This window comes from Phascolarctos cinereus, unplaced genomic scaffold (assembly GCF_003287225.1).
Source record: "Phascolarctos cinereus isolate Bilbo 61053 unplaced genomic scaffold, phaCin_HiC Scaffold_726;HRSCAF=1367, whole genome shotgun sequence".
NCBI lineage: Eukaryota > Metazoa > Chordata > Mammalia > Diprotodontia > Phascolarctidae > Phascolarctos > Phascolarctos cinereus.
The window spans coordinates 195,361,901-195,388,830 of record NW_027556098.1 but is presented as its reverse complement, the minus strand read 5'-3'; positions in this window follow the sequence as shown (position 1 = coordinate 195,388,830).

Here is a 26,930-nt window from a genome sequence, read left to right as displayed (position 1 = left end):
ATAAAACAAAATAAAGCAAAACTTTAGTTCCATCAGTGCTCTTGCCAGTAAAGGGTTACCTTCTTTCAGTATGTCTGGAAATCATGCCCTGAAAGAGTTTTGGAATTCCTACCCTATGGCAGGTATGTCCTAAAGGGTGAGACCTAGAAACTTCTCTCTACTCTGCCCCAGACCCAAACATGATCTTAGGGCATTGTCATTTTTCTTACTTGCCACTAAACACACTCTTTGCCAATCTTTCTTTTCATCTCTTGTTCTGAGAACTGTAATCAAATCAACAGTACCATGTCTTCTAGAAGGGGCATACGAATTGACCACCCTTTCCAAGGCCAACACTCCCTATACGTATTGTCTCTCCCATTAGAAAATGTTTCTTGAAGGGAGGGGCTGTTAGCTTTTGTATTTATATCCCCAGCCCTTATCACAGTGGTTGACCCATAGCAAGCGCTTAATAAATGCTCTTTTATTCATTCATCTAAGTAAATAAAATTTAGGACTAAAAGAAAAATAGAAGGAATCAGAGATGCATTAGTAGAATTCTCTAAAGCAGCATCTGTTTAAACTAGAAGAGGGAAATAACTGTATCCTAGTACTTAGGGGAATGGAAATATTAAAATAAGAGTTGGCATATATGAGGCAAGAGTTACCCAAGGGAAGCAGTTAATCAAAACATATTTATGGAGTGCCTGCTGCAGGCACAGGACCAAGCCTTGTCCTCCCTGCTTCTAAATCTCACAGTATTTTTAGGAAAACTAAATTTGCTTTGTACAAAGGTGGAGAAAAGTTGGCTAAGCCATAGTGGAATTTGGACTCAGAATTGTGTTAACATCTGATACTCAGAACATTCTCAGAACTTGAAACCAGAAGATGGAATTTTAACAACAAAAACCAAAACCATAAGGCAAGATGATTTTGAAAGTTCCTTCTAGTTCTAATAGTATCCAATTCCAAGGTTTGGCTGGGTAGCTTTGCTGCCCCTTTCTTCAAAAAAGGAGAGAATCTAAGTGCCCTGGACAAAACAGCTGGAGGCCTCTTTTTTTTTTTTTTTTGCTGAGGCAATTGGGGTTAAGTGACTTGCCCACGGTCACACAACTAATACGTGTCAAGCATCTGAGGTCATATTTGAACTCAGATCCTCCTGACTCCAAGGTTGGCACTCTATCTGCTGCACCACCTAGCTGCCCCTTTAGGACCCCTTTATTTCAAAGAAAAACTCCCTCCCTGATCCCAATGACTTTGAAGAGAATGACCTGTTAGTGCAAGATAATGGAGGAAACTCTTGGGAAATAGATACCCGATAAGCCAAAAGGAGATGCATCTATTCAACAGTTTTTAATTGTGTTTAAGTAGTCAGCACTGTGAAGCATGCTCAGCCCTTTCAGAGTGATGCTTTTTTGTGGCCAATTATCACACAGCCATATCAGCTGAGTGTGAGGCAAGCCATGAAATCCATGCCCAAACCACCAGCTGTGATGGTCTGGACCGAGAAAATCACCCAGATCCTTACCAATCTTCTACTTCATCTATGTAGGCAATAGCTCCATTACCAGTGCTCAGTCTACAGACCAGTAGTATACAGCAGAGATAGGTAAGTGGCTTGAGGGAGAGAGCAGTGGGCCTGGAGGCAGGAAGATCTTTGTTCAAATTTAACCTCTAACAATTATTAGTAGCTCTGTGACCTGGGGCAAGTCACTTAATCTGTTTGCCTCAGTTTCCTTAACTGTAAAATGGGGATACTAACAACACCTAACTACAGGGCTGTTCTGAGGCTCAAGAGAGACAATAATTGTAAAGTGCTTAGCACAATGCCTGGCACATGTTATTCAATCATTCAGTCATGTCCGACTCTTATGACCCTGTGGACTATATTGTCCATGGATTGTTTGGGTTTTTTTGGTGAAGATACTGGAGTAGTTTGCCATTTCCTTCTCCGGTGGAATTAAGGCAAACAGTGACTTAACCAGAGTCACACAACTGGTAAGTATCTGAGGTCAAATTTGAACTCAGGTCTTCTTGACTCCAGGCCCAATGTTCTATCCGCTACACCACCTACCTGCTTATGTGCCTGACGCGTGGTAAGTGACATATATATACATATATATTCATGTATAGTAATAACAACAACAACTAGTGTGTGTTTGTGTGTGTACATATATATATATGTACACACACAAACACACACTAGTTGTTGTTGTTATTACTATACATGAAAATAGGAAAGAATTGAAACCTGGGCAGTTAGCTCAGAATTTGCTTGACCTAAAATGTAATGATCTGGATCAAGCTAATCATATCCAAAAGGACTCACAGCACCTCCTCTTCCTCCTTCCCTCTACTCTGTTCCCCCTGACAATAATAAGCATTTGAGTCAACAAAGCTAAGAATCCTTCTCTAGTTTTCTTCCCACCTCCCCCTGTCTCTATTTCTCTCCCACTCCCATCCTCCAAAATGAGTGTCCTTGAGACACTATTTAGTAATGAATGAAAGATCTGGGCACAAACTACTGTTAATGTTATTCTTTGTGATAGTTTTGATGCATGTCCAAAATGCTTCCACCTAGCTGACGATGTTCATTCCCTCCTCTAATTACCATGTATACATTTACTCATTTACATGTTATATCCTTCTAATAGAATGCAGACTCCTTGAGGGCAAGAGCTGCTTTTCTTTTTATCTTTGTATATCCCTGGTGCAGAATACCTTGAACATGGGAGGTGTTTAATAAATGCATGTTGGTTTAGCTTGCACTAGAACCTTTACACATGTATTCCAGACTCACTGTAGCCAAGTATAGTGAAGCATTGAGGTATAAAAGCAAAGATGGGGTGGGGTGGAGGAGAAGCAAGCACATAAAAACAGGCTGCATCAAATAAATCATAAGACATACACACACCAGAGGCTGTATCCTGAGTCTTGCTCTAAGGATTTTACACTCTGTGGTTGACCAGCCTCCTCTTCTTCCTCCCTAAGAGACTCCCTGACCCTCATTCCAGCTTTATTGTTTTCCCAATTCTGTATCTCTTTAGAAACAGTTTTTGACCCTATACTCTTCAGAGACATCTCCTTTGGCACACTGAGGCGTAGGCCTCCTACCCACCACCTAGCTTCCCATCAGGATAGCTCAAAACTCCCAGTATAACCCAACAGCCCCTCAAAAGACTCTTGCTTTACTCTGAATGATCCCATTGCTAGCTACCTTGGTCTCAATCCTGTGACCTGACTGTCACAGGTATGACTTCAGTTTTTGCCACAGCATTCTCAAGCTACAGAGCTACAGATGAAACCGTGTTGTAAAGGAATTGAAGTCAGAAGAGATAGACCATCTTATCATAACTCTCCCTATGTCACTGAAACGGTTACTGCTATTATTCTGAATAAATATGGAAGTGGTGCAGTGGATAGAGTGCTGGATGTGGAGTCAGAAAGGCCTGAATTCAAATCCAGCTACAGATACTTCTGTGTGACTCAGATCAAGCCACTTAACCTTTGTCTGCCTTGGTTTCTCCATTGTGAAATGGAGATAATCATAGCATCTACCCAACAAGGTTGTTGTGAGGATAAAATGAGATATACATGAAGTGCTTTGCAAATTTTAAATTGCTACATAAATGCTTGCTGTCTACTAATTGGTTTGTTGTGTTCACGTACAAATTTTTATCATGAGGCTTTCCTAACAGCCACAAGGCAAGTACCCTGCTTCCATTTTGCACTTCTTGTTTAATCCATCCAGAAAAATGTTTGATCCATTCAGCTGTCACCGTGGGTAATTTGGGCATGGAGCTTGTGGCTTGCTGGAATCAAAGCAGCATCTAGGCAACAGACTGAAACCCTGACCTAGGACACTTGCCTCTTAAATAGATCCTAACAGAGAGCCAATGAGAGAGTTCGGAAGGATCACAGAAATCCATCACCCCTCCTCAGAAAACAAAGTAAAGCCTGTGCCCTCCCTGCAATGAATCAGCAACTCCATGCTGAGACACAAAAGATAATGGCCCATCATTGTCTGCATGAGGGCCTGTTAGCACACCTGACTCTCCTTTGTATAGATACTATTGATCTATTTATGTAGGCTCATATATATAAAAATCTTCTCACCCTGAACTGAAAAGTTTTGTGAGCAATTATATCATGGGTAAATATTTCCTTTAACTTCCATGGTTGGGGCCTGTGTTCCAAAAGAAGAAAAAGCTCTTTTCCCCTTTGACATCACTGGATTCCATTTGTACGTCTCCAGCCCTTTAGGACTAAGCACCTGAGAAACAACATAGCCCAGTGTCTGCAGTGCTAGTCTTGGAGTCAGAAAGACTCAGGTTCAAATGCCACCTCCACCTCTAATTGGCATTGTGACCGAGGGCAAGTTGCTCTGCTTCTCTGAAACTCAGTTTCTTCATCTAAAAAATGGGAGTGATTGGCAGAAAGAATACCTGTGGTGTTCTATCTCATGGAGCAGTCATGAGGCTCAAATGAGGTAATATGTGCCAAGTGCTTTGCAAACTTAAAAGCTGTCTATAAATGTACAGTGTTAGCCATGTCTTTGCAACCACCTATGTGGACTTTAAGATACTTTGATCCCAAATGTTCATAAGTGAGTTTTATACAGCAGCGTACTAAAGAGATCTGGAAACAGGAAGGATGAAACGAAAGGCTTCCTGGTGGCTGGTTTACATAAAATAGAATTACCTTTGTGTCTGGTATTCAACAAAAGTATGCAGTCCAAGTATCAGGGCTAAACTATGGTATGTGGTCTGGATGAAAATTGCTTGCCTGACTTCAGACTAGCCCATATAACTAAGACTCTTATTACTAGAGTCACCAGATACTGGCCTTCTGAAGATCTGGGCATCTTAAGTGGGTTTGATGGACCTTTTTAACTTGGAGAGAGAGGGAGGAACTAAACATTAAGAGGTACTGAATATTTAGGAGAGGGAAAGGAAGAGTCGGGAAAATGAAGAGAAAGAAAAGGTCCTCCTTCCCCAATCAGGCTTATAGCTGTTCTATCTAATATAGAATCCTACCATGTATTCAGGTGGGACTATATAAAATGATACAAAGCCAACAGACCATGGTGTATCCAATGTCATGATTAGTACACAGCTGTTTTCACGCTCAACTTAGTCTTAACCAGCTCCATCAAGTGTGAAGACGTCTGAGATGATTATTTTGGATAATTGTGGCATAGACTGAGTTTTCCATCTAATGTTTCACTTTTAGGCAGTGGGGAAAAGTCATGGAACCAGCTAAGCCCTGCTTAAGTTACTCTTTAGTAATTCTTTAATAATTAAAGCAGACAGAACTTGTGATTTTTGTCATTATTGCACAGGCTGTATTTGCCGAAGAACAGGCTTCTGTATGTGCATATATTTTAACATTATCACAGTTTATTTTATGACTCATATACTGTAAAGATTTTTTCCAGACTCCTCACCTTTGAACCATAGAATATCTTTCAAAAAAGTTATAGAAGAAAAATATAATTTCTTCAAATGGATGGAAATAAGATAACTTTAGATAAGTCCTAGAAAGGATTTTCAGAATAACAGTAACATATTTAAAACAGCAACAAAACAAAACAAAAACAGATGTGGAATTAAAAACAACAGATCTTTCTTTTTTTCTCTTATTTATTTTCTCTGTGTAAAACCACTGCTTCCTCTGCAAAACTGTATTTTTGTTGTTGTTGTTCCAGACCTGCGTAGAAATTCCCTCCACCAAAGCAGATTGGGCAACTCAACTGTAACTGATGCTCTTGTGTAACTTGCAGCTTTAGTGAGCGGCCCAGGACGCTGAAAGATGAAGAGATTTTCCCAGGGTTACACACGAGTATATGGCAGAAAAAGAACTGGAACCCAAGTCTTCCTGACCCCAAGGCTGTCCCTTTATTCACTCCATCTTGTCACCACCCAGGAAATTGTCTTATTTGAAGTCATATAACCGTGTAGAACTTAGACATAAGATTAGGCTACAGCAGTGGTGTCAAACTCAAATAGAAATAGGGGCAGGGGGTAGGGTAACATCATACATAAGGATCCCTGTGGACACATATTTACTTAGAAAACCACATATTAATATTATCTATGTTTTATTATATTTTTAAATGTCATTAAATGTTTCCCAATTATATTTTAATCTGGATTGACCCACTGGAGACATGTTTGACACCTGTAGCCTAGAGAATAGTTTTCATCCTCTTCACTTTTTTTAGAAATAGTATTTTGTTTTTTCCAATTACATGTACAGACAATTTTTAACATTCATTTCTTTAAAATTTTGAGTTCCAAATTTTTCTCCCTCAGAACCTTCCTAAAATAGTAAGCAATTTGATATAGGTTGTATGTGTTCAATTATGTAAAACATTTCCATATTAGTCATGATGTGAAAGAAGAAACAGATCAAAAGGGAAAAAACATGAAAAAAATACAGAAAGTGAAAATAATATGCTTTGATCTGCATTCAGACTTCATCAGTTATTTCTCTGGATGTGCATAGCATTTTCCATCATGAGTCTTTTGAAATTGTCTTGGATCATTGTATTGCTGAGAAGAGCTAAGTCCTTCACAGTTGATCATCATACAATATTTCTATTACTGTGTACAATGTTCTCCTGGTGTTGCTCACTTCACTTTGCATCAGTTCATATAAGTCTTCCCAGGTTTTTCTGAAAACATACTGCTCCTCATTTCTTATAGCACAATAGTATTCTATTTCATTCATATACCACAACTTCTTCAATCATTCCCCAATTGATGAGTGTCTCTTCAATTTCCAATTTTTTTGCCACCACAAAAAGAGCTGCTGTAAGTATTTTTGTATATGTAGGTCCTTTTCCCTTTCATCCTCTTCATTTTCAAAGCACTGAACAGTTTATATGAGTACATATAAGTTATTAAATCCATGCACAGCGCTAATAACAGCTTCTGTGGGATGCAATACCTTCCCTGAAAACATCACCTGTGAGTTTTAATGTTAACTGCTTAATAACCCACTCCACATCACCATATAAAACAAGATGAAGAATTCATCCTTACCTCTCTAACAACAGAGGCACAGAGGGAGGAGAGAAAAGACACTGCAAATTATATCATTAGGGTTTTGTTTGGAGTACTCCCTTCCCATTACTGCTCATGTGTAAGTGATGTCTGTTTCAGGGCAAATGATTGCATAAATGTTCAAGAACTTTCAAAATTCACCGATTCTCGGTGATAGGAACAGGTCTGTTGTGATTTTCTAATGATGAAGCACCAGTATAAACATTCAAAGTTAAGAAAATCATAATGCCTAGGCCAAAAAATTGATCTTTCCATTTCCTTCTTACATATATAGAATTAACTTGTTAGAGAAACAAAATGTTAAACTACTTGGGAGTTTATTATAGAGTCCTGGTCTGGAGCTGAAAGGAAACTTAGAGACCATTATAACCATTTTTCTTCATTTTATGAGGGAATTTAAGATGAGGGAACCATCACAGAGAGGTTAAATAATTTGACAAGGGTCACAAAGATAGTAAGCACATGAAGCAGGATTTGAATCCAGATTCTCCTGACTCCAAATCTGATGCCCTATCCCCTACACTATGCTGTCTCTGGATAGGTACTGATATACCTAAGACATAAAGACCTATCTTTAAAGATCTTTTATTCTTCCTAACATCTCAAGAACTTCAGTACATAGTCTTTGACGAAGCTATGCTCATAGTTTCCCCTCAAGTCATCTCTCCCATCTCTGAATTCCTGCAGTATACTTCCAGTACGGCACAATCTACAACTCTTTGTGTATGTCTTACCTCTGTAAGTTGCTTCAGAACATGTGTTGGGTCTTATTCTGCTTTATGTCTCCCTCAGTACATTGAACATAGTAGGTACTCAATAAGTATATGCTGAATGAGTGGTTTTGATATTCAATTGGTATCATAGAGCTAGAGTTAGAAGGCATGCTAGTGTTCATCTAATCCAATCTTCTTATTTTACAGATGAGGAAACTGAGGCTCAGAGAGGTTAGCGACTTACCAAACACCACACAAATATTAAGTGGTAGAGCCAGGGATTGAGCTAAGATTCTGTGGCTTCAAGTTCAGCATTTGTTCATAAAGATGATTATCTTTGATACATGGGCATACTAGGAAGCAGTGGTGATGAGTTGGTCTAACTAAACAAGGAAACAAGGTCTAACTAACCAAGAAGAGTGAAATAATAACCAAGAAATGAAATGCAACAGTCCCATTGCTAACCTGTCCTTTCATCTGACTGGCACATGTATAACTGTGCTCTGTTTCATTAGCATTTGGGAAGTTAATATTAGTGACATCTTTTAAACTCTTCTTTATTGTACAATGATATCCATGAAAGAATCATGGTAGAATTTTTACACAGTCTTCCTTGACAAGGATAATGTCTCCATTTGTTCTTGATCATGTTCTCCCCTCTTGATACTTTCAGGACCTGGCTCTATTGATCATCCTTCCTCTCCTTTTCCCCCACTGCCCTCATCATTCTATTTCCATTGGATCCCTTCCCCTATGCCCATGAGCATGATTTGGTCTCCCCTAGCCTAACAACAACAACAAAACTTCAACAAAACTAACTCAATCCTTCTATCCTTTTTAAAAAATCTGTGTTCTCCTTGAAAAGTATCCTCTCATGCCTTCCCAAACTTCTATAAAAAAAATGATCTATGCTTACTGTCCTCACTGCCTTGACACTCATTCATTCCTTGAACTCCTGAAATTGAACTTCCATTAATACCATTCTCCTGAAATTGTTCTCTCCAAAGTCCCCAGAATCTCCTTATTGCTAAATCCAATGGTTGTCTTTTATTTCTTATCATCGGCTTTTCTAAAGCATTTGACATAATTGATCACCCCTTCCTTCTTAATATTCTTACTTCGTTGTTTCCTCTCCAGGTTCTTTTCCTGCTTGCCAGTCAGTCAATCAGTCCACTCAAAAACATTTGTTAAGTGCTTACTATGGACCAGGCACTGCTCTAAGCACTGTGTTTTTCAGGTTGGTCTATGGACAACAGAAACAGCATATCACTGGAATAAATACTCAAAGCTTTTCCAGCCTGGTAGAATTTTCCAGAGCAAATGCTCCACTGCCACCATATCAATAAGCTGTACAGGCACATTTAGACCCTAGAGAAGGAAAATTAAAGCCATTCAAAAGTGAGGGAGTTGTCTTTTGAGAGAATGGGTCTTCCTTCCCCGGAGATTTTCAAAGAAGGGCTATGTAACCACTTTTAGAGGAAATGCTTGTGCAGAAGTAGGTTAGAAAAGATGATTTATGAGATCTCTTCCAACAGAATTCTGGGATTCCATAATTCTGTAATGGCAGAAGCTGTATTTTTCCATCTTTGCATATACCAACCGCCTAGTAGGTGCTTTAAAAAAAATTTGCTTAATTCAATTGAATTGAATGGCATTAATGTTATTGCTACAAGAGTCCTGATCTGAGGTATCACTTGACCTTTGGATATGTATTTTTATAGCTTAGAATTAGACTTTATCTAACTGAGCACCATAAAACCTATCTTAATGGGAAAAGAAGGTCTCTTAAAACAAGAAAAAGCCAAAATTAAATAACTTAATATTCCACTCAGCAGTTTCTTCCTCAGTCTCTTAATATCACCTAATCTTTGCTGATCTTAAAGACAAACTGAAACCTGAAATAAGAAGTTATGTCAAATGATGTCTGTGCCCCTAGGCTGAGCAAAAATGACAGTTTAACCCTAGATTGGAATGTCAGTCTACATACTTTTCACCTTTATAACATAGAATATACATTTCTATCACTTTTTTTGGGGGGTGAGGCAATTGGGGTTAAATGACTTGCCCAGGGTCATACAACTAATGAGTATCATGTGTCTGAGGATGGATTTGAACTCAGGCCCTCCTGACTCCAGAGCCAGTACTCTACCCGCTGTGCCACCTACTTTCCCCTTCTATCACATCTTTTAATAATTTTTTAGAAGTTCATCTGATGATCTTGTAAAAGTGTTAATAACTTGTAATAGTGTAATCTGGGGTTTAATTCTCCAACATTTCCATAAAATTTTCCTTACTGTTGGAAAGAATGATGCTCTGTGCCTCCTAGAGGAGTGGAGTTGACAGGAACTTGAGAGTCCCTATGTCACCCAAGGGGAAATTCCCCAAATTCTATAATATTCTATAATAGGCTGGAAATAAGGACGTACTGGAGGCACTTAATTCCTTTACATGTCAATGTCTTCCCAAAGTTTCTCTCTCCTTCAGGCACTCTCCTTGAAAAGAGATTGGGACCCTGCGTGTATTCTCTTGAAGGCAGAAGGACTCCTCCCCCAGAACCCTAAGAAGGCAAAACAAGTAATCATTTGAGAAAAGTATTGTGTAAATGCAAAGGCTTGAACCCCAAGTTACACTCATTTAATGTATCATGCCTCTATAGAGACTAGATTTTAACAGAGAACCTTTGAAGACCACAGCGCCTTAACCCAAAGGAATCAATCTATAATGATAGGATTTCCTGCATTTTTACACACTGGCAACTTTTGGGGGAGAAGGGCTTACCTAAAATCTTATGCCCTATGATTAATGCTATTCCTGTTTCCTAGATCATATAAAAATTGAATTTGACACACAGTGTTGTTTTAGAGAGCTTAGAGGTGGGGCAAAGATGCATGAACAGAAGAAACAATCTGTTCTGGAAATGTAGGATGGTCCTAGATACTACAGTGAAGGGCTCTAAAGAGCAGGAAGAAGATCTTGGACTGGGGCAGTGGGCACTATGAAGCCTGAGGAGGGGATTGGCAAGGCCAAAACAAAGTGACAGAGAGAGGAAAAAAATCTTTTGCAACCAAAGGAGGGTACCAAGTTAGGAGACAAGTACTAGGGATGGTGATAACAGGATGCAGGGGACTGATTCCTGAGCTCATAAATCATTTAATCTCCATGGAAAAATATAATTGATTGATACTTTCCTTAATACCTAAAAGATCCATGATTGAAAATTTCAGCCTATCTGCAATAGTTTTTCAATAGCTAGAGAAATTAATTGCCCAGTGAACAGTCTTCTGATAATTTGCTTCTCCAAAGCTAGCCACTTTGTCTTAGGAAAGCTGATGTACAACACAGTCTGCCACTGAGTCCATACATTGTTATAAAATAATAATTTTAACATTGCACATTTTAAAAATCTTTTCCTAGTATTGAGAGACCACTTGTATGAGCCTGCAGGGGCTTGGGCACTTGATTTTCCATATTTCAATACCCAGTCGTTGGGATTTGTGGACTGGGTTCAGTCCTGGGGAAACCTGACCTCTAATTAAGGGACTTAATTCTCACATTAATTCCTCCATTCTCACACTCATTGGCTCACTAACAAACTCCAACCTAGGAACAATGCTAATTATAGTAAAAGTTAGGGCTCACATCCAGACGCCCCCAAAAGGTGGAGTTAAAGAAGTACTCAGTGTATAAGAGGATCAAGTATGTGGCAAGCAGTTCATTCTTACCAAAAAAAAAGGGTACTAAGTGTAAAAGAGTCATAGCATGTATTAATGGTTAGAGCAAGATTTAGTAACATATTTCCTTGGTTTAATCTGCTGGGAGGCTCATATTTAAGCCTCATTGTAACATAAATAGTTTTGCAAGACTGCTCATTAGGCACCTCACAGTTCATCTCAATACTGTACTATCTAACCAACTGAAGCAGTTTGTGTATTTTCTTGGCAGTGCCCTCCCTCTCCAATGCTGAAGCTGCCCTTGTAACCAGGCCATTACTACTTCTGCTAAAACAGAAATGAACTCCTCCAGCAGACATTAGTGCTCCTACCATTGGTGGACAAGGCCAAAGCTAAAGCCAGATGTTATCTACACTTAGTCTGTATAGCCAATGTTAAATACATGTGTGTGATTATATATGTACATGTATATATGTGCATGTGTGAATGCATATATGTGTATATCAGATAATTTTTTCAAGTGATTTTTTTTTAGGAAAAACAGAATTTTCTCTAAATCCTTAATAGCTAGAACACAGTACAGTATAGTACAGCACACTTTTAAAAGTTTCTGTCCTTGAACTTTTCTTTAAGGGTGGAGATAATAGCATCATATCTAAGGTTGTTGAGTCTTTTCTGATTTCCCCCAAACTACAACATTTCATGTTTTTAATTAGCTATTAAAACAAACCATTGATGCTATTTTTCATATTATCTTACAGCTTAATGGATCTCTAGATTTATAAGTAGCTTGTAAAAAGTGATAGAAGGTAGAATAAACTTTAAACTGAGATTAATCAGATTAAACTGATTTTCATATGATGCAGGGTGGTTCCCTTCCTTATCTTACAGCTATTGGGTTTTCTCTATAAACCTAATAATTTGGATATTTGTTAGTGTCTCAAATATTTGTTTCATAATCATGTTCATCTGCTTCTCACATTTCTGCACACTCAAAAGGTCAATGGTTTTCAGCTTTTTGAAACTTCCTCCCCCCCATCATTGTAAGTTATTGATAAATGCTTATTGACTGACTGATTGCTCAAGCCTTACAAAGAGTATTACCAGTATTTGTTGATTCTACCTTCATCTTCTTTCCCTCTCCCTTTTTCATTCATGTGTTTGGGCACAGACATGATTTGGTTAGTGGAAGGAACTCTCTGTGAAGAAATCATCTGTTAATTTAGATTAATAACTTATCTTCAACTTAAAGTCTTAGAAAGTCACTCAGCACTCTGTGAAGTTCACTGACATGCCTAGGATCACTGAATCAGAACATGTCAGAGACGTAACTTGAATTCAAGTTTTCCTGGCTCTATATCCATTCACTACAGAGAGCCATCATGCTGCCTCTCCCTGTTAAAGAACACAAAGGGCCAGGTTACTTATAATAGATGACCTCTAATACCCTTCCCCTGCTATAACATATTCCTGGGACTGAATGCATAGATTATTGTCTGAGCAATTTGTTTAGTGGAAAATACACTAGATTTAGAATCAGAAGACTTGGATTTGATGCCCGACTCATCCCTTGCTACTTGTGTGCCCTGTGGCAATCAACAAATCAATAAATAAGCATTTATTAAATACCTACTATGTGCTAGTTTCTGTACTAGATACTAGGGATGCAAAAATTAAAATGAGACAGTGACTACCCTTATAGAGCTCTAGTAGTTCCTTCAACTTTTCAACTTGGGAGGTCTTCACCATTCTGTATTTCCTTTTCTGGACATTCTTGAGCTTATCAATAGGCTTTCTAAACCAGCCCATAGAACTTAACATGATCCTCCAAAGTCTGGTTGACTAGGCAGAGTACAGTGGACTATAGCCTCCTTATTCCCAAAGCTATACTCTCTCAGTGCAACTCAAGACTGCATTAAGTTTTTGGCCGCCATATGCTTACAGCATACTATAACCCTCATATCTTTTTCAGGACAATTGCTGTCTAACCATACCTAATCAATCTTGCACTTATAGAATTGATTCTTGGAGTCCAAGTAGAAGACTACATTTATCCTTACTAGATTCCATCTAATTAGATTAAGCCCAGTGTTCTGTTTTTTGGATCATGACCATTACCTACTATGTCAGGTATCTATCCCTTCTAACACTGTATACTCTGAATGTTTGGTAAGCATACAAAATATACTTTATACAAATCATTGATAAAAATGTTAAAAGCACAGGTTCAAATGCAGGTCCTTGGGGCACTTAACTAGAGACCTCCTCTTAAGGTGACAGAACATTTGGGCCTAGCTCTTCAGCCAGTTCAAATCTATCTAATCGTTTTATCATCTACCCCACATCTATTCATCACATCCACAAATATAACATGAGGTAAATTATTAAATGCTTATGTGATGTTTAAGAAGTTCAAAAGACATAATTTCTGGGTAATTTAATTATTTTATTAATAAGGCTAGCATGTTAGTCAGTGGCACTCTCAAATGGCAAAGATCCTTCATGGCAGTGGGCTCACAGTTTTCATGCCCTTGGAAGAGCAGGTGTTCCTGAGAGTGGCAATCAACTTTGATTGGTTAACAATTATGAAAAAATGAATATTATAATGAGGGGTTCATTCTAATGAAGGTCTTAGGGGTATGCAACTTAGATTAGCCAAATCTTGGTCAAAGAGACTTATCAATTTCCATATTGACTGTCTGACAAAAGGGAGAAACCACATTTTCTCAGACCTGTCTGAGTAAATGCAATAAGCAGGCATCCACCCATTAGTCGAAACTTAGAATTTTTTTTACTGTCTTTGATTAGATCTTTAGCCTGGGTAAGTCTTTGATACATTTTCCCACAGTGGTTGATTTCTGGATGAGGAAGTAGAAAAGGGAGGGAACGCTTAGTTCCTAATTCGATAATTGGTTAGTAAATGTAAGAAAGAAATAATCATTTCTTTCACTTAATCAAATGCCTAGACACAATCCAGGTAAATAATACCTGCATATTTCCCATATCTACTATTTTATTAATGTTGTCAAAAAAAAGATGAATTTATAATGACCTGCTCTTGATGAAATACTGCTGGCTCTCCATGTTTGCTGCTTCCTTTTCTAAATGTCCACTAATGACCCTGTTAAAAATATGATCTAGAAATTTTTCCAGGAGAGGACACAGAGGCCCAGAATGCTCAAGTTATTTACTTAAAGGCACAAAATGTTTAAGTGATTTACTTAAGGTCATAGTTGCTCACAGACTGGGACTGGAGTGATATGTGACACTTTGACTTTCTTTGTAAGAACATTATCTACCATGTAGACTAAGCTCATTTTTTTCCTTAAAAAGGTATTTAAATCATCCTTGTTATTAAATGTACTTAGGGGATGAAGGCTCAGGTTGTGGCTTCTCCTTGGCCAAAATGTGAAAGCCATCAGACAAGGAGGTGGGAATTTTCTCCCTCAGGCTGTCTGAGTAAGCATGGCCAACAAAGAGGTTGGAAAGCTGCATTCCACCGTAAGAAATGAAAGAGTTAAATTTCCACATAAGTAGATAAGAAATCAGCACAGACAGGCTAACTTCTCCATGGGGGGGGGATGATAACACAATTCTAGGCACATAATGTATGTTAGGGGTGGGGCATGTAAGGAAGATTGTAACCCAAAAGGATTAGGACCAATCCTGATCCAGAAGGGAGGAGTTAGACAACTACTAACTATAAAGATTGCTCTGGCTTCTTTTGCCGTGCGCATTTTCTCTCCTTCCAAGGAAATGATGCACTTCAACCTCTTTCATAAAAAGTCTTTGAGACACCAGTGTTCGGAATTGAGTCTGGTGTCATCTTTACAACACACAATCAGTGCTGTATCTTGCTGATTTTCTTTTCCATGCCATGGCTAAATTCTCTTTTGTTAACCCTGAGGTATTCTAAAGAGTCTCCCTTTATTCTTATTCTAAATGTGAAGCACCAGAGTTTATCTTTCTCTTGTTCCTATTCTAGTTTTTATTCTTTGAATCATTATCATTATACTTACATATTTCTTTGTTAGTCCCCATATTCCTTGTGTATATTAAAACTTCTATTTTGAGTTCCACCTTTTCATTTTTTCCCTACCACCTTGTAGGTCTTGTCTTCTCTAATTTTTTTTTCTGTTGTGCCTCACTCTTAGAGGTATCGATTCCTGTGGGAGATCAGCAGGATAGAAGTATTGCCTCATGTTAGAAATGTTCCTATGTCCCTAATCGTGTGGTTCGTTGCTACCCTCTTCCATCCCTATTAGCATTTTTTCCTATTTGCCATGGAAACTCCTCTCTGGGTCATTGTCCACCACCTTTCTGGATGTTAATCGCCACTAGGAGCTTTGATTCCCCATCTCCTGAGGCAGGATTTTTTTTTTCCATTGAGGCACAACTTAAAGATCATGGTCTCTCTAAGCAACAGATCTCCATAAATTATATCCATGTATAAGGTCCTCATCTCCCATCACACAATATCTCTCTGTTCCCATGGGAGTACTATTCAGTGGGACCCTTTCCCATGAATGAATCAAGATCACTTGCTATCTCTCCTCCCCTGCCCCTACCATTTCTATCCCTCCCTTTGCCACCTCACTCATTCTCCTATAGGCTGTCTTCTCCCTGAGAGACTATCAGTTATTTTCCCTTCATAGTCTACCATCATCTTAATTAGAGAAGATCACACATTCCCTTCTCCTTTTCTCCCTTTTATGCTCCTTCCCATTATGCAGTTTAGTCTCACAAAAAAAAAAACCCATTGATTTACCTATAGTTGGGATGTTGTAAAGTTTAGTTTAAGATACTTCTTGCCTGTTCCTCAACCATCAGTTCTTCCATTTTAAGTTCTATTTTCATCCTTGTCTCCTTATGTATGTTTAGGAAGGAATCTCTTAGTAGTCCTGCTGTTGTGATTTTGTGATTTTTAACTGCGTACGTGTCTTTTTCTTTCTTTATTTTTTTTCCTAAGGTAATTCATTTTGTTACTGTGCCTTCCTTGGTTTCTCTAGTTGTTTACTTTTCTTCTGTTTCTGTTGTTTGGAGTAATTGCAAAGTAAATGATTTGCTCTTGTGTCATTTTTTTAAAGAAAGTTTGAAATGCTTCTCTTTTTATTGAATTTCCATAGCTTTTCATGGATGATTAGATTTAGATTTGCAGCATGTGTCACATTGAGTTGAATCTTCAGTTCTTTTGCACTTCAGAATACATTATTCTATGTCTTCCATAGTTTCTAATGGTTGCAGAATCGTCCAGTGTTATTTGTCTTTCTTCTGGTTACTTACAGGATTTGTTGTTCATCATTGGAATTGTTCAATTTAACCACTAGATGTTCTGGAGTTTGTATCATAGGTTTTGTTTGATTTTGTTTTGTTTTCTGGGTGTGATCTGTGGATTCTTTTTATTGTCATTTTGTTTTTTGTATTCAGAAGTTCCTGTCAATTTTTTGCATTATTTTTTGTGTTACATTGTTCAGGTTTTTTGATTATATTCTTCTGGGCTACTTATAATCTTTAAGTTGCCTATATACGTTCTTTCTTCAAAAATAACGTAGTTTACCTGTATAAAGATCAAGCATTCTTTTAATGTCATTGGTTTTTTCTCCTCTTTTTACAGATTGTCCTTCATTTCTGTATACTTGCATTCTCAATCACTTGTTTTCTCCTGTATGGTATGGGGTATGTGTGTGGGGTGTGTGTGTGTGTGTGTGTGTGTGCGTGTGTGTGTGTGTGTGTAGAGAGAGAGAGAGAGAGAGAGAGAGAGAGAGAGAGAGAGAGAGAGAGAGAGTCAGAGATTCACCACTTTGGATTCAGGTTTTTCTATTCTCCCAATTATTTCTCTTTTATAGGCCATAAATTCTTATTTCTTGATTTTTTATTTCTCTGTTGAACTATTTAAGAGCATCCTGATGTGGTCCCATTCTCTCTTAGAAATGCATAGGGTTGGGGCAGCTAGATGGTGCAGTGGATAGAGCTCGGACCTTGGAGTCAGGATGGACCTGAGTTCAAATTTAGTCTCAGAACTTGACACTTACTGCTGTGTGACCCTAGGCAAGTCACTTAACCCCAGTTGCCTCACTAAAAAAAAAAAAGAAATCCATAGGGTCCTTGGCCTCATCAAGTACTGATCTATTTCTTTTATCTTACAATATTTGGACTCATATAGATGTCATTAAGTCCACCTTCTCTTCTGTTTTAATATCTTTGCTGCTGATATATCTACTGGCACTTAAGGTTTCTAACCAAATTTTCTTCCTCCTCAGATCTTTGGCAATTTCATTCTTTTTCATTATATTACCTTATTGATCATTTTCAGAATACTCCTTTGAGGATGGTTTCCCTAGGGCTAGATTTCAGCCTCTATCCAACTAAGGGAATTCGCTTTTCACCCACCTTAGTCCCTATTCCAAGTGACTTCTGTGGGGAAAGAACTATTGCCAGTTGGATTCCAGTCCCCTTTCCTTAATGCTAGGTGCAGCCCTACACTTGTACTGATCCTCTGCCCCAGGGCCCTTGGTTCTTCAGGCTGAACTCTGCTCTACCACAGAGTACGCTTCTGCTCCTTATACTTCTAACCTCCTACATAAGGAGTGGAGGGTAACATTGGGCAGAGGCGAGTTCTACAGCTTGTCTTGACAGGATAGTGGAATGAGGAGAGGAGAAGGATATGCTGAGAGAAAGTGTGGCAGCAGCAGCAAGAAGGTTGTTAGATAGATCCCAGAGCACAAAGTCTATGGGTCCCATTCTACTGCCTTGCCAAAATACGGAAAATTGTAGAGGAAGCAGTGTTGAGCAGGTCCATTAGGATTTGGGATTAGCCTTCTTTGGTGTTAATTCTTCATGTTGTTACTCCCATTAGACTGTTTGGTCTGTTGAGGCAGCTACAATTACTTTACCTTTCGTGCATAATTTTTATATTAGTGAGTTTTGAACATTTCTGAGGATCAAGAAAATGTGTTGATCATATGACCCAGATGTTCTCAGAGTTTCCTATCATCAAGTAAATACATAAATAAAAATTGGACTAAATAAAATGAAGTGTCTGGGATTACATTTCTCCATTTGGAAGAGTTTAAGTCACTGAGCTTAAATATTTAAAAAATGGAGGGAAAAACTAGTGATAAGTTAGTAAATGTTTAACAATCATATTTCTGGAAAGAATGTACACAGGACACAATTTAAAATCTAATCTACATTATTAACTAGCAACAAAGCAATAAATTAAGCTCTGATTTATAGTTTTGCCAATTTCTTTTCTTCTCTTTTTCTTTTCTTTCTTTCTTTCTTCTGTGTGTGTGTGTGTGTGTGTGTGTGTGTGTGTGTGTGTGTGTGTGTGTGTGTGGCAATCGGGGTTAAGTGACTTGCCCAGAGTTACACAGCTAGTGAGTATTATGTGTTTGAGGCTAGATTTGAACTTGGGTCCTCCTGACTCCAGGGCCAGTGCTCTATCTGCGGAGCCACCTAGCTGCCCCGGCTTTGCCAATTTCTGAGGTATAAATGCTCATCCTGAGAATTTAAATCAGTTCTAGTGACCTGGTTAGAGTTGACTCCAGCACACTTCTAGAAAAAATACCTTCCAACATAAACAAGACCCTGTCAGAGATTCTTGTCACAGTTTTTCATCAGAGCATATGTTGATTTCAAAAAATGAAAGCTAGGTGGTGCAGTAGATAGAGCACTGGCCCTGGATTCAGGAGGACTGAGTTCAAATCCAGACTCAGACACATAACACTTACTAGCTGTGTGACCTTGGGCAAGTCACTTAACCCCATTGCCTAGCCAAAAAAAAGTGTCCAAAAAAATGAAATCCAATTTCTGATAACTATATTTCCACCTGAATGGGTTTATCCAGGCCTGGATGGGGGGGGGGGAATGATCATCAGAAGATATAGTAACAAGAAATTAATAGAGCTAGAACATGAAAGCCCTTCAGATAATTAGGGAAGAGATGCTAATATGTATTGGAAAGTTTACAATACAAACCACAATATTGTTTTGAAAAGAGGCATAACTACATTTGTTATTTTTTAATTCACTATTATAAATATCCCAGTCTTACCTCCTCATTCCCAAAATGAAGTTCTTCCTTAATTTTGGTTGTCATGTGTACTTGGAAAGCCTATTATGGGAGTATCCACCCAAAGTCTCTCCCCCCATCACAATCACCACAATAACTTTGCCGCTTACTTCTACAGTATTTTTTCCCCTAAGAACTGACCTTGACTAACTTTCTCAGACTTAAATATAGAATGTTATCTAGTCTGAGCCTCTCGTTCTACAGATGAGAAAAAATGAGGTCCAGGGACTTGCCCAAAGTTTTGAAGAGCAAGAATTCCAATTCAGAATTTTTGATCCCACATCCAGTGTTCTGATACATTGTAGTTGGAGAAGAATTCAAGCCAGAATTAGAATACTTTGTTGCCAGCAATGGAGAGTAATTCAACCGTAATACAAATACTATTTAATTTTTTTCAAGTCCTTTTATTACCTTACATTTAGACAACAGGGCAAATTACTAAAATCAGCAAACTGAGGCCCAGAGAGGTTAAGTCATGTGGTCTGTGGTCACAAGATAAAGGATGGACTAACTAAAAAGTCATGAAATAGCCATTCTTTAATAATTCTTGTAAGAATGTTGACTTTGACAATTTAGGGTGATGAATGTAAAGAGCTAAAGCTGGAACATAACATTATCTGAAAGGTAACTGAGTTATCAGTTAATTCCCAGGGAACTATCTTCCCTCCCCCATCAGTCACTTTTGTTTAATCATAGTGAAACACAATTCTAGCTTGGGGAACTTTTACTTAAACTATTCTCTCTTCTCTAGGTAAAAACAGAGGTGGTATTACTAAGGGTCCAATACAGAACTTCTGGGGAAATTTTATTTTTTGTTCTTTGCTTAACACAGTTCTGTTCTTGCTGCATTGTTTTCATTTACTGTTGACCCACCTCTGTGTCCTTTACTCAAACAGAAATAGCCACAGTCAACAGATTCCTCAGAAAGGAAGGAAACTTTGGTCCTTCCTGTGATGGGAGGATTTTTTTTTCCCATGAGAACCAGGACCTGATCAAAAATCAAGGAAAAATTATTCTTTCATCAGCCTTTAACAAGATGAGTTTTTCCACAACTCCATGCACATCTAAGCACATGCATTAATTTTATTCTAAATCTTTACATTTTCACAGATCATCTGTTCTAGGCCAGGGACCCTCCCCCAAAATAGTAGTGTAGGGCAACACTTTCACAGAGCCAAAGTAAATACCCTAGTCACAGTGTGATGAGGACAGCAAGACTGCACAAAAACAGTCCCCCCTATTTGACTGCCATGGTACTGGTCTTCTTGTCTTCTAACTGGCCTTAAATTCCCTTGAAGCTTCTAATCAATTAGATAACAAAGACAGAGAAGGTCTCTCAGGAAGAATAGGCTTACAATGAGCTCCTAAGATTCTTTCCCCTAGAGCAGATCACTCTAGGAGGAAAGGAATTGGTATTTTCAACAATGTAGGGTACCACCCCTCCCCATGTAAAACCCCCTATACCGGTAGAGATCAACAATTCACCCATACTTGTACCGAGAGAGTTTCCTGGGGACACTGACAGGTTAAATGCTCATGATCACACAGCTAATATGTGTCAGAGGTAAGACTTGAACCCAGGTCTTTCTGACTGTGAGGCTTCTTTCCATTTCAACCTGATGGGGTAGTTTGTCATATTAATTGATTATACTACTGGATGCTACAGAGATCTAACCCCTAACAGGATAAGATATAGAATAGGAAAAATCATATTGAGTAGGAAACAGAGTACACATTAGCTTTTGTGAGCCCCAAGGCAACTTGAGATACTAATTGGTCAGTCAACCAGCATTTATTAAGCACCTACTATGTGCCATGCACTGCGCTAAGCCCTTGAGATTCGGACAAAGGCAAAAAAAAAATCCCTTGCTCTCAAGGAGTTCACTGTCCAGTGGGGAGACAAATACAAACAACTATGTATGAACAAAGAATATACAGGATAAGCTGGGAGTAATGACAGGGGGAAAGCACTAAGATTAAGGAGAACTAGAAAAGACTTCTTGCAGAAGGTGAGGCTTTAGCTGAGACTTGAAGGAAGCCAAGGAAGCTAAAGGATGAAGTTGATAAGGTAGAACATGCCAGGGATGGGGGAGAGCTAGTAAAAATGCATAGAGCCTGGAGACAATGTATTGTTCACTATATTGAAGAGTATGTGAAGGGAAGTAAGGTATAAGAAGATTGGAAAGACAGGAAGAAGCCAGGTTATGATGGGCTTTGAAAGCCAAGCAGAGGATTTTATATTTGATCATGGACTTTATGAGAAATCAAGAAATTATAAAAACAAAACCAAAAGAATTAAAAAATAGAAGACAATGTGAAATATCGCATTGGAAAAACAACCAACCTGGAAAATAGATCCAGAAGAGATAATTTACATACAGCTATTCTAATGTCACTACCAGATGTCATAACTACTAGAGTCCCACCGATGCTCCTTTGATGCAGGACCAGTGCCCAGTGACCTTACCCATATTTACACTCACTGGTGACTTTTCTTAGTCACTTGAAATGTCACAAGGAAAACTGCCCTGATATTCTAGAACCAGAGGATAAAATAGACATGGAAAGAATCCACTGATCACCTCCTGAAAGAGATCTCTAAAGGAAAACTCCTAGGAATATTACAGCCAAATTCCAGAGTTCCCAGGTCAAGGAGAAAATATTGCAAGCAGCCAGAGAGAAACAATTTCAGTATTGTGGAAACACAATCAGGATAACACAAGATTTAGCAGCTTCTGCATTAAGGGACCAGAGGGCTTAGAATATGATATTCTGGAGGTCAAAGGATCTAAGATTAAAATCAAGAATCACCTACCCAGCAAAACTGAGTATAATCCTTCCGGGGGGGGGGGAATGGACAGTCAGTAAAATAGAGGACTTTCAAGCATTGAAAAGAGCAGAGCTGAATAGAAAATTTGACTTTCATATACAAGACGCAAGAGAAGCATGAAGAGGTAAACAGGAAAGAGAAATCATAAGGGGACTTACTAAGGTTGAACTGTTTACATTCCTGCATGGAAAGATGATATTTGTAACTCATGAGTCCTTTGTCAGTATTAGGGTAGTTGGAGGAAAAAAATATGGAGATAGATAGATAGATAAATAGAGGGCACAGGGTGAGTTGAAGATGAAAGGGTCATATCTGGAGAATAAAATTAAGGGGTGAGAGAGGATTATACTGGGAGGAGGAGAAAGGGAGAGGTAAAATGGTGTAAATTATCTCACATAAAATAGATAAGACATAAGACAGTGGAGGGGAAGTAGGGGAAGGTGAGAGGGAATTAGTGAATATTATTCTCATCAGATTTGGCTTAAGGAGGGAATAACATATACACTCAGTTGTGTATGGAAATCTATCTTACCCTACAGGAAAATAGGGGGAAGGGGAAAGGAGAACAGAAGGATGATAGAGGGAAGGGCAGATTGGGGGAGGGGGTAATCAGAAGCAAACTCTTCTGAGGAGGGACAGGGTCAAAAGAGAGAATAGAATAAATGGGGGGGCAGGAGAGGATGAAGGGAAATATAGTTAGTTTTTTACAACATGACTACTATAGAAGTGTTTTGCATTACTAAAAACAAAACAAAAAACAAAAAATATTATTGTAAATTGTCCCAAATTCAGTATTGTTGATCAACATTCTTACGTCTGTTTATCTGGAAGTGAAGGCATTCCATGGGATCATCAATTTTTTTAAAGAAAAAAAGGGAATACTGTTTCTGTTTTCTAAAGAAACCTTGTAGGAAATTCTTAATTTGGAATTATTTATTAGTTGGAATTTTCAACGCTCTACTGCTGCCTGTGCATTACCTACATTTTTCATAAAAGTGAGATAAGAGAGTTTTGTTTGTTAACATGACCTGCTTAGACTTTCTTTTAAACTTTGAAAAATAAAAATCTTTCTTTGAAAAAAATTATTTGCTGTTCTACAATGACATTAGCTTATGCGCTGGCTTGTAGTTTTAGTAGTTCAGTAGCTATTTAGGTAGCATACTTGTGTTTCCAGAAGAATTTCTTCAGTTGCTGAAAAAAGGGTGATTATGTTCATCATCTGAACCTTTATGTTTAAACCAGGAGGACTCTGTCTTGTGGCATGTAAAAAAAAGTAGATAATTTTTTTTCTCAAAGTTGGGGGGGAGAGCCAAAAATACTTTTAATGCTGTTACTCCATCCTGTCCATGGATCCCCTAATTCCTTGTTTTAGGACCTCTTCCCTCTGAAAGGAAGAGGAATACAAGAAATACTTCTGAATGCAAAGATTTGTTCAATGGATTGGCTTTAAGGAAACATGATGCTTGTTGATAGATAAGTATTTTTCATGTTTATTTAAATGCCAGATACCATCTTACATATTGAGATTAGTGTCTGTACAGTAAATGGTATTTCCATGCATCCATTAGTGTAAATACAGATTCGTAGTGGAGTTCTTTCTACATAATCAAAATTGGAATTGTTTTCATTATTTCTTTATGTCCAAAGAGAAAACTTCATTTTTTTAAGTCTTTTTTTTTTGGTTACACAATGGGGTTAAGTCACTTGCCCAGGGTCACACAGCTAGTAAATGTTATGTGTCTGAGGCCGAATTTGAACTGAGGTCCTCCTGAATCCAGGGCCAGTGCTCTATCTACTGTGCCACCTAGCTGCCCCTTTTTTTAAGTCTTAAAATGTGATTCAAACTATGCTCTGTGGAAGGTCCCTTGTAAGATTTCTTCCAAAAGAACAAGTGTACTTTTTCCAGTAATGTTATGACTCTTAACAATAATTGGCATGAAACTTACTTGAAGCATTTGTTGTGGAGTCCACATTCCAATGCACATTAGCAGAAGAATCTTTCTGAATCATTTTGGACATTTGATATTGGGTTTTGCGTAGGTTTGGCTCTTTTTTTTTTTAACATTGTGGAACTAGAGAAGAGTCAATGTTTATATGAAACTGTTTCCAAATTTTCAAAGCAATTTAAAAAAAATTGAACTCCTAGTATACAATCAACCTGGTATCTTTTTATTAGTTAAACCCAATACTTACATATGTAGTTTGGACCATTTTGACTTTTCTAACTAAATTTTGGGGTTAAAAACTTAGAATTTGGGGTGAGGATTAACTGTGCATCTCTTTTAGAGACATTATTTACATAAAGACAGTTCATTTATGAACTTAATAGCCAAGCACAAAGAAAATATAAGTAATGTTTCAAAGGGAAAGATGGGAAAAATTAAAGGTACCTACTTTGGAGATGAGATCCACATTTAGAAAATTCATTAATTGCCTTGAAAACACTGCCAAAATGAAGAGTCTCTGACCTGTTGTTAAAATGAAGAATGATGTAACCATTTCCTGTTCTTAGTGACAGCACAATGAGCTTCCCACAAAATTTTGATAGAGCAAGAGTCATGTGGTTTTTGTCTTTTTTTATATTAACCATTTTCATCTAGTTTTGTATATAGAAACCATAAATCCTTTCTTTTAATTAAAAAATAAAATAAAAATATGCATCAATATTCATTGGGGAAATTGGTTTATAGTTTTCTTTCTCTGATTTTGGCTCTTCCTGGGTTGGGTATCAGTATCATATTTTTGTCACAAAAGGAATTTGGTAGGACTTTTTCTTCATCTATTTTTCCCAATACTTTATATAGTTTATATAGCTCTTTAAATGTTTGATAGAATTCACTTGTGAATCCATCTGGTCCTAGGAATTTTTTCTTAGAAGTTCATTGATGACTTGTTCAATTTCTTTTTCTAAAATTGGGTTAAGTATTTTATTTCTTTTGTTAATCTGGGTAATTTACATTTTTGTAGAAATTCATCCATTTCATTTAGATTGCCAAATTTATTGGCATATAATTATGCAAAATAGCTCCTACTAATTATCTTAATTTCCTCTTCATTGGTGGCAAGTTCATCTCTTTCACTTTTGATACTAGTAATTTGGTTTTCTTCTTCCCTTTTTTTAAATCAAATTAAGCAATGGTTTACCTATCTTATTTGGTTTTTTTTCTCATAAAATCAGCTTCTAGTTTTATTTATTAGTTCAATGGTTTTCTTACTTTAAATTTATTAATCTCTCCTTTGATTTTTCAGGATTTCCAATTTGGTGTTTAATTGGGGATTTTTAATTTGTTCTTTTTCTAGGTTTTTTTGTTTATTTCATGCCCAATTCATTCATTTGCTTTTTCTCTATTTTATTAATGTAAGGAATTAAAGATATAATTTCTCCTAAGTACCACTTTGGCTGCATCCTATAAATTTTGGTATGTTGTCTTATTGTTGTCATTTTCTTTAATGAAATTATCAATTATTTCTATGATTTGTTCTTTGACCCACTTGTTTTTTAGGAATAGATTATTTAATTTCCAAGTAATTTTTAGTCTCTTTCCATTGTGCATTATTGAATGTATTTTTTATTGCATTGTGATCTGCAAAGAATGTGTTTACTATTTCTGCTTTTCTGCATTTGGTTGTGATGTTTTTATGTCCTAATACAGGTTTGATTTTTGTGTAGGTGCCATGCACTGTTGAGAAAAGGGCATATTCCTTTCTATTCCCATTCAATTTTCTCCAGAGATCTATCATAGCTAACTTTTCCAGAATTTTTGTTCACCTCCTTAACTTCTTTCTTGTTTATTTTCTCATTAGATTTATCTAGTTCTTAGAGGGGAAATTTGAGGTCCCCCACTAGAATAGTTTTATTATTTATTTCCTCCTGTAACTCGTTCAACTTCTCCTTCAAAAATTTAGATGCTATGCCATTTGGTACATATGTTTAGTATTGATATGACTTCATTGTCTACAGTACCTTTCAGCAAGATACAGTTTCCTTCTTCATCTCTTTTAATTAGGTCTGTTTTTGCTTTTGCTTTGTCTGAGATCATGATTGCTACTCCCTGCTTTCTTTTTGTCAGCTGAAACATAATAAATTCTACTCTAGCCTCTTACCTTTACCCTGTGTGTATCTCTCTGCTTCAAATGTAAACAACATATTGTAGATTCTGGTTTTTAATCCATTCAGCTCTCCACTTCTGTTTTATGGGTGAGTTCATCTCATTCACATTTATAGTTATGATAACTATGTATTTCCCTCCATGCTAATTTTTGCTTGTTTATCCTCCTCTCTCTCTTACCCTCCACTCTTTTCCTCCTCACAAGTGTTTTACTTCTGATCACCACATGCTCCAATATACCCTCCCTTTTATCAGTTCCCTCTCTCCCTTGCATTATCCCCATCCCTTTTTACTTCCTTATACGGTAAGATAGATTTTTATATCCAATTGAGTATGTATATTATTCTCTCTTTGAGCCAATTTTGATGAGAGTAAGGTTTAAGCTTTGCCTGCCATCCTCCCTCCATCTTCCTCTCCATTATAATAGTTCTTTCATGCTTCTTTTATGTGGGATAATTTACCTCATTCAATCTCCCCCTTCTTTCTT